Source organism: Octopus sinensis, linkage group LG2 (assembly GCF_006345805.1).
Source record: "Octopus sinensis linkage group LG2, ASM634580v1, whole genome shotgun sequence".
NCBI classification, from domain to species: domain Eukaryota; kingdom Metazoa; phylum Mollusca; class Cephalopoda; order Octopoda; family Octopodidae; genus Octopus; species Octopus sinensis.
Window position 1 is genome coordinate 115559080 of NC_042998.1, and position 9470 is coordinate 115568549.

The 9470-nt window shown below is 40.0% G+C and overlaps 1 long non-coding RNA gene across 1 annotated transcript in view; it reads right to left on the reverse strand.

Moving 5' to 3' along the window:
* Positions 1 to 217: 217 nt before the first annotated feature.
* The window catches only part of LOC118761249, a 12134-nt gene continuing 2881 nt past the window's right edge, over positions 218 to 9470 (reverse strand). The window contains exon 2 of the long non-coding RNA XR_004997239.1: positions 218 to 340. This is a non-coding gene — a long non-coding RNA (uncharacterized LOC118761249). The remainder of the gene's footprint in view (positions 341 to 9470) is intronic.

Below are 9470 nucleotides of genomic sequence, written 5' to 3' on the forward strand. Positions count from 1 at the left end.
CTTAAAGACACTTGCCCAAAGACACCTGCGCAGTAGGACTGAACTCGGGGCCATATGGTTGGAAAGCAAGCTTCTTACCCCGCAGCCATTTATGTATGTGTGTGTGTGGTTATGTGTGTGTGTGGATGCGCGTCCCACTACTGTTTGACAACCGGTGTTGGTGTCTCTTTTCGTCCCCGTAACCTAGCGGTTCGACAAATTAGACCGATAGAATAGGTACTAGGCTTACAAAGAATAAGTCCTGGGATCGATTTCTTCGGATAAAAGCCCTTTGAGGCTGTGCTCCAGTATCGCCGCAGTCAAATAACTGAAACAAGTAAAAGAAAAAAGAGAGGAAGCACTTGGGTCGATTCGATCGATTACAAATTCTTCAAGGCGGTGCCCTAGCATGGCCCCAACCTAATGAGTGAAACAAAGTAAAAAATAAAAGATGAAATTATATAACGAAAGTTATTTGATGGAGATTTTGGTTGCGATTTTTAGCAGGCTCAACGACCACATATGGTGTCCATCAAGGTCGGTGATTCCCAACATGTGTTCCGCGGACCCCTGGTGGTCCGCAAAGTAGTACTATTGGACCGTGAACTAAATTCAAAATTTCACACACTCACACACACACAACACACACACACAGAGGGAAAATGCTGGAAGTCACTGCTTTAGGAGTGTAATGAGAGTTAATAACTGCATTTGGGTAGCATTATCTATATCCTATATATATATATATATATAGATAGATAGATAGATATACACACCACACACACACACACACACAAACACACACACACACACACACACACGCACACACACACACACCACACACACACACACACACACACACACACACAACTAAGAGAAAAGTATAAATCGGGAGTTAAGAACAGCAATTATATGCAGTAACAGTGTAAGGGAGACAATCCAAGGAAGCCACACCATTTATGTTCTGCTGTTGACTGCTGGAAATAATTCACTTACGAATAACTTAGCGCATATTTCCTTACATTTTAGACATCACTTTTGTCTCGTAATTTGAAAAGGTATTGTCACAGCTTGATTTATGTACATAAGGCTATCAACGAAGATACTTGTCAATGGTAGCCTCACCTGCTAGAAATAGCAGCTAAATCACCTTTAACCCACATTTTACTGCCTTAATGTGTGAGCACATTCGGTGATGTAGCCCTTGATGTTTTTACACTCTGCGAAAAAAATAAAGAGAGAGGGGGGGGCGAGACGAAGAGAGAGAAATGGGGAGAGAGAGGAAGAGAGAGAGAAAGAGGGAGAGAGAGGAAGAGAGAGAGAAAGATAGATAGACATAGAGAGAAAGACAGATAGATAGATAGATAGAGAGAGAGAGAGAGAGAGAGACAGAGACAGAGAGAGAGACAGAGACAGAGAGAGAGACTGACAAGAAGACGGACAGACAAAAAGATGGAGAGAGAGAGAGAGAGAAAGAAAAGAAAGAGAGTGAGAGAGGAAGAGAGGTACAGTTAGAAAGAGAGAGAAAGAAAGAGAATGTGAGAGAGGGTGGTGGGTGGAGAAAGGGTAGATGATCAGTAACGATAAACCTCTAATCATAGGTGCAGGCTTAGCTGTATGGTAAGAAGTTTGTTTCCCAAGCACATGCTTCTGGGTTCAGTCCTGCTACATGGCAGCTTGGGCAAATGTCTTCGACTGTAACCTTACGCTGACCCAAAGCTTGTGAGTGGATTTGGTAGAGAGAAACCAAAAGGAGCCTTTAGTTTATATATAGAGAGAGAGGAGCACGGGGATAGTTGAGGCGCAGGTGTGGCTGTGTCGAAAGTAGATTGCTTACCAACCACATGATTGCGGGGTCAATCCTACTTCGTGGCACCTTGGGCAAGTGTCTTCTACTATAGCCTCTGTCCGACCAAAGCCTTGTGAGTGGATTTGGTAGACTGCGGTCATGCTGGAGCACCGCCTTTTAGTCGAGCAACCCCAGCACCGCTTGTCAAGCGATGTTGGGGTACATACAAACATACACACACACACCACACACATATATATATATATACACATATATACGACGAGCTTCTTTCAGGTTCCGTCTACTAAATTCACTCACAAGGCTTTGGTCGGCCCGAGGCTTTAGTAGAAGACACTTGCCCAAGGTGCTACGCAGTGGAATTGAACCCGTAACCATGTGGTTGGTAAGCAATCTACTTACCACACAGCCACTCACGTGCCTATATATATATAATTAAATAATGTCAAAGGGTAATCAGAAATATCTGAAATTTCCATTACCAGTGGCCTAGTGTGTAAAAATTTAGTCAATAGACTATATATTATTCATATAAATACATATATAAACTGACGAGCTTCCTTCAGTTTCCGTCAGTTTAATCCACTCATAAGGCTTTGGGCGGCTCGGTGATACTTGCCCAGGATGCCGCGCGGTGTGACTAAACCCGAAAACATGTCTTTGCTATGTAAACTTCTCGACCACACCACCAGGACTGTATAATTATTACAAATACTTGAAGCAATTATTTTATTTTAGTTCTTTATAATTTTGTGTAAACGAAAAGTGTGCGCATGCGCAATCACTCGTTTCAAAGGTAAATATACTACAGGGTACAAAATACAGACAGGTATCACTCACAGCTGAGTTTAGTTAAATAACAAGTTCCAGCGTTCCTTCAGTTGTTTTCTGTAAGTATACTTATATATATGTAACTGAAACACAGTCAACCTTTCTTTCCACCCACGACCCATCATATTGTATCTAAGAGCTCTCGCGTAATGCCGTGTCTTACAGCATCCATCTCTTTGAAGGGACCGTCTCACTCCCTATCACGGCCTATCATTCATGGCCTATCACTCCCTATCATTCATTGATCCTGAGGAACATCGAGGATTCAAAGACTAGAGAGCGAGAGGGTTGCATCATATCTCATCCGGTACACATTACAAGGTTAACGTGTAATAATGTATCCTACTCAAATGCACAACGCGCCGCACCTTTCAGGAATTGAACCTAACCACTAGACCTCACATTTCCATATGCTACAATGTATTGGGAACCATATTGGTCAAGGTATGTTTCACTCTTTACGTCTCTTTTTTTTTTCTGACTGATTGATTCAATAGTTTTTGTGTAGGTTTTTCTCATTTTGTTGTTAGAATATGGTGAAGTGCAAGACAAAATTTAATTTGTTCCACCTCCTAACGTTTTGATTTCGAATCCTGTTGAGGTATATTCTGCCCTATGTTCTTCCGAGGATTAGTAAAATAGGTTTCAGTGACACACTAACGTCACTATAAGCCACTACACCACCCGCTTTCTTTCCCAAATGTGTGTGTGTGAGTGAGAGAGAGAAAGAGAGCAAGGGAGAGAGAAAGAGAGAAAGTGACTAAGAAGGCGAAGAGGGAGTGATAGAGAAAGAGAGAGAAAGACACAGAGAAAGACACAGAGAAAGAGAGTGTGGATAATCTAGATGTGTATGAGAGAGAGAGAGCGAGAGACGGACAGACGGAAAGATTGTGTGTACAGAGGCGCACATGAAGTTTGGCAGTACAATTTTCATAGATCTCAACGAAATATTTTATTACTGTGAGTGCAAAGCGACTCGACAAGCAGTCGTTGCTAAAACACTTTCTATAAGAAAGAAATAAACGGTAAGTACGGACTTGAAAATGCAGAATATTTACCGCATATTATTATCTAGCGGTACATCCCAATACTTCTGTGAAGATTGTGTCGACCACCTCATCAGTCGCTGTTGAACCAAACACACTCATTTGTTTAACAGCGTTTAACACACACACACACTCACAGGTGGATGTTTATCTACCTGTGATATTACAAGGTTTGCCGTTTAAGTGTTATGGTTAATGGTTTGCGATGTGATAGTTAACAGCATTCTAGTATTACCAGCCTAAAAGGCGGCGAGCTGGCTGAAAAGTTAACACGCCGGACGAAATGCTTTGCGGTTTTTCGTCTGCCGCTACGTTCTGAGTTCAAATTCCGCCGAGGTTGATTTTGCCTTTCATCCTTTCGGGGTCGATAAATTAAGTACCAGTTACGCACTGGGATCGATATAATCGACTTAATCCGTTTGTTTGTCCACTCTGTGTTTAGCTCCTTGTGGGTAGTAAAGAAATAGGTATTACCAGCCCAAAACAAGTTTGGCTATGATGAACTTCAATATTGTTCAATATTTTAATGATTCACCTAATCAATTACGACTAAATAACTCTGCTCACTAACTTAAATTCGTATTTTGTAACAAGGCCAACTGTCTAGAGGGAAAGGGCAAGTTGGTTACATTGACCCCTGTACTTGAATGGTACCTTATTATACTGCTACCGAAAAGCTGAAAAGCAAAGTTAACCGCGGAGATAGTTGAACTCAAAGCGTAAAGTGTCAAGAGAAATGTTGTCCGTAGCTCTAACGATTCTGCTGGGTTACCACCTTTGGTCCTTTACAAGTGTTCCTTTCTACTAAAAGCACAAGACCTAAAATTCATCGACCCCAGTACTTGATTGCTACTTATTTTGTCGACTCCGAAAGAATGAAAAGCAAAGACGACTTCAGCGGTACTTGACTTAAAACATAAGGAATCGTAGAAATGGATTTTAAGCATTTTGTCTGACGCGCTGACGATTCCGCTATCTCACACTCTTTGATCCTTCACTAGTATTGAAAATCAAAATAAAGCATGATAGAGCCTGGATTCGCAGCTATAAAAACGATACTTCTAATCGATGGCAGCCCGTAGTGTTTTCGCCCGCCCCTTTTTTTCTTTTAACTAATTTGTGGTTTTATAAAATCTATACTGCTACCTGAGCGTTTTGTAAAAAAGTTATTATTCATAATTATTTTTATGTGGAAATATGATTAATAAAACAGATAAGCAATACATAAGTATACATATATATCACCGTGACCGACCAGGCTATCAGATGTTGTTTCACATCGCTGGTCACGATGCGTTTCGCATTGTTTTAGCTTTCAAATGACGTCACCCCGCTGGCTAAGCGAGCAGGCCAACAGAAGAAAGAGTGAGAGAAAGTTGTGGCGAAAGAGTACAGCAGGGATCGCCCCCCCCCCCCTGCCAGAGCCTCGTGGAGCTTTAGGTGTTTTCGCTCAATAAACACTCACAACGCCCGGTCTGAGAATCGAAACCGCGATCCACACATACATATATATATATATACAAATTGAGATAGGGGTTGTAAATGCAACCCTCCATGGGATAACATATATCCAATACACTGCTAGTGAAGTACCCAACAAAGTTAATACATAAATGTTAAGGATTGCGATGCAATCAATTCATTTACTGTATTATATGGGCAAAGGTAAAATGATTTACCACAAATTACTAATACAAGTTAAGAAAATGGAGAAATACATCTAAATCAAATATCAATTACCAGATAATACTCAATCACATACTTTATTAAACCACCTACAGAGACTGTAGGGTTAGACATAAAAGAGCAGAACAAATCAGTGTACATAAAGGAATGTACATAAAAAAGTGTACATAAAAGAGTAATGTTGTATAATAAGTAGAAAATATATAAAAAAAGAGAATATAAATATAAGTAAATATAAATATAAGTATAGATTATATTTTACAGCTGTTTCGGCCATGTAGATAAGCATGTCTTATTTTACCAATATTAGCCTTATGTGGTAGGTCAATATATAGATATAAATGAGACATTTACAAAAATATCATAAGGCCTCTTCGGATATATACATATACATATGAGTGCATATACTCACACCCCTATACATATAAAAATATACATATACATAATAATGTAAATAAATAATATAAATTAGTAAACATATATATGTTCCATATTCAATGTTTCAGTTTTTCAACTTAATATTGTGATAATAAACATACACATATTAGTATTTGATTTAGATGTATTTCTCCATTTCCTTATCTTGTATATATATATATATATTTCATTCTAATTCTGTGTAAATTCCATGCAAAATGCACCAAAAATAATTTTATTTAGTCTGCCGGGATTCATGAAGTGAAGAATGACTAGGATTCTCGTTAAATTATCGAACAGGCCTTATGATTTTTAAACATCTTATTTATTTATATATTTCGAATCCGCATGACGTTGATTTTTACCTGTTATCCCTCAATATTCGATTAAATCGATATCAGTGCAAGCCAGGTACTGTTAATTATGTTCGGTGCTTGAGGTCCTGTACCACTATTACAAAATAATATTCCATAATGATGTTGGCGGTAATGATGATATCGGTGAGATTAGGTTGACGATTTACTACTCGGTATTTGTTTTTTTCTTGGTTGACACAAATAAGTAATGTACCAACGAGGATCTAGTGAAACCCTCTCTTCCTTTCGCAGTCATTTTCCAGATATTCCGCTTGGTCAAGAATGAGAGGGACTGAGTATGATTAAATACACACCTAAGAGAATTAGCGAAAGAAAGATACATCCTTTTTTCTTTCTACTCTAGGCAAAAGGCCCAAAATTTTGGTGAGAGGGCTAGTCGATCAGATCGACCCTAGTATGAAACTGATTCTTAATTAATCGACCCCGAAAGGATGAAAGGCAAAGTCGACCTCGGCGGAATTTGAACTCTGATAGTAAAGACAGACGAAATAATTATTTCTTTACTAACCACAAGGGGCTAAACACAGAGAGGACAAACAAGGACAGAAAAAAACGGATTAAGTCAATTATATCGATCCCAGTGCGTAACTGGTACTTATTTAATCGACCCCGAAAGAATTTGAACTCGGCGGAATTTGAACTCAGAACGTAGCGGCAGACGAAATACCGCTAAGCATTTCGCCCGGCGTGCTAACGTTTCTGCCAGCTCGCCGCCTTAAGAAAGATACATAATGTCACGTTTATATTCACTTGCGAGCTTCGGTTATGTTTTTCATTGCTTCCGAGTTAGTATAAGAGATGTTAGATAAGAGATACTTTGTTTTATTATTTCAGTGGGGGTGGTTGGTGAAGAATAAGTTATTTTCATTTCTTTTCTACTCTAGGCACAAGGTCCGAATTTTGGGTGAGGGGGCCAGTCGATTTGAGCGACCCCAGTACGCAGATGGTACTTAATTTATCGACCTCGAAAGATAAAAGGCAAGTCGAACTCGGTGGAATTTGAACTCAGAACACAAAGACAGACGAAATACCGATAAGCATTTCGCCCGGCGTGCTGACGTTTCTCATTTCTTTATTGCCCACAAGGGGCTAAACTAGAGAGGGGACAAACAAGGACCAAGGAATTAAGTCGATCCATCGACCCCAGTGCGTAACTCGTACTTAATTTTCGACCCTCAAAGGATGAAAGGCAAGTCGACCTCGGCGGAATTTGAACTCTAATAGTAAAGACAGACGAAATAATTATTTCTTTACTACCACAAGGGGCTAAACACAGAGAGGACAAACAAGGACAGAAAAAACGGATTAAGTCAATTATATCGATCCCAGTGCGTAACTGGTACTTATTTAATCGACCCCGAAAGAATTTGAACTCGGCGGAATTTGAACTCAGAACGTATCGGCAGACGAAATACCGCTAAGCATTTCGCCCGGCGTGCTAACGTTTCTGCCAGCTCGCCGCCTTAAGAAAGATACATAATGTCACGTTTATATTCACTTGCGAGCTTCGGTTATGTTTTTCATTGCTTCCGAGTTAGTATAAGAGATGTTAGATAAGAGATACTTTGTTTTATTATTTCAGTGGGGGTGGTTGGTGAAGAATAAGTTATTTTCATTTCTTTTCTACTCTAGGCACAAGGTCCGAAATTTTGGGTGAGGGGGCCAGTCGATTTGAGCGACCCCAGTACGCAGATGGTACTTAATTTATCGACCTCGAAAGGATAAAAGGCAAAGTCGAACTCGGTGGAATTTGAACTCAGAACACAAAGACAGACGAAATACCGATAAGCATTTCGCCCGGCGTGCTGACGTTTCTCATTTCTTTATTGCCCACAAGGGGCTAAACATAGAGGGGACAAACAAGGACAAAGGAATTAAGTCGATTACATCGACCCCAGTGCGTAACTCGTACTTAATTTATCGACCCTCAAAGGATGAAAGGCAAAGTCGACCTCGGCGGAATTTGAACTCAGAACGTAGCAACAGACAAAATAATTATTTCTTTACTACCCACAAGGGGCTACATACAGAGGGGACAAGGACAGACAAACAGATCAAGTCGATTATATCGACCCCAGTGCGTAACTGGTACTTATTTAATCGACCCCGAAAGGATGAAAGGCAAAGAGGACCTCGGTGGAATTTGAACTCAGAACGTAACTGCAAACGAAATACCGCTAAGCATTTCGCCCGGCGTGCTATCGTTTCTGCCAGCTCGCCGCCTTAAAGTTACTTTCAATTCGACCCTTCTGAGAGACGGTTGGTTTAAGAGACAGTGTGATGTGTGAGCTCTTTGATAGAGCATGACAGATAGTGAGAAGAATAAAAATTTGACTGTGATTCAATTGTATATATAAATATACTTACACGAAGTTTATTGCCTTAAAATCATGACTATATTATTGAATGTTTTCCCTTTTATCTATGACAGTAGAATTTGATCTGAGAGAGAAAGAGAGAGAGAAGAGATTTTGGCTGTTATTTCTAACAGATGAAGCAGCCACATAGAGTTTCCCTCTTCGACTCATTGTAAGTGGGTGTATAGTGTGATAGACGCAGTAATTATGTCTTCTACATTTCGACGTCAAATCAATTTTATATCCGACACCGTACTTTAACTTTTCTGGGGTGATAGTCCAGTGAGTGAGAATGGCGATGAATTTTCCTTTCTGTAGTTTGTTGACTGAGTTTACTATACTCCCTACCCACAAAATACTGAAGTCCTTCTATCCATACTAGAAATCCTGTTACTCTTATACTTTTCGTGTATTTTCACAGGACATGACAGATCAATAGTGATGTTTGTGTGAATGCGCGTGGCTTAGTGGTTAGGGCATTCGACTCACGATTGTAAGGTTGTGATTTCAATTCCTGGACGTGTTGTGTCTTTGATCAAGACACTTTATATCACGTTGCTCCAGATCACTCAGCTGGCAAAAATGAATTGTACCTGTATTTCAAAGGGCCAGCCTTATCACACCTTGTGTCTTGCTGAATCTCCCAGAGAACTACGTTAGGAGTACACGTATCTGTGGATTGCTCAGCCAGTTGCACGTTAATTTCACGAGGAGGCTGTTCCGTTGATCGTATCAACTGGGACCCTCGTCGTCGTCGTAACCTACTGAGTGCTCCTTTAAGATGTGTTTGTGACTTACCAAAAAGTATTTTCGTTACTTTGTTGTGATTGTTTTGTGGGAGTTGTTCTTCTTATTTAGCCCTAGATCATATATAATCAGTTTGATTATGGATGGTGCTGGGATAAACTACAACAGAGTAATCAAAAGAATGTTGTAACAAGAATATTGTTTCATCAGTCACGAACACATC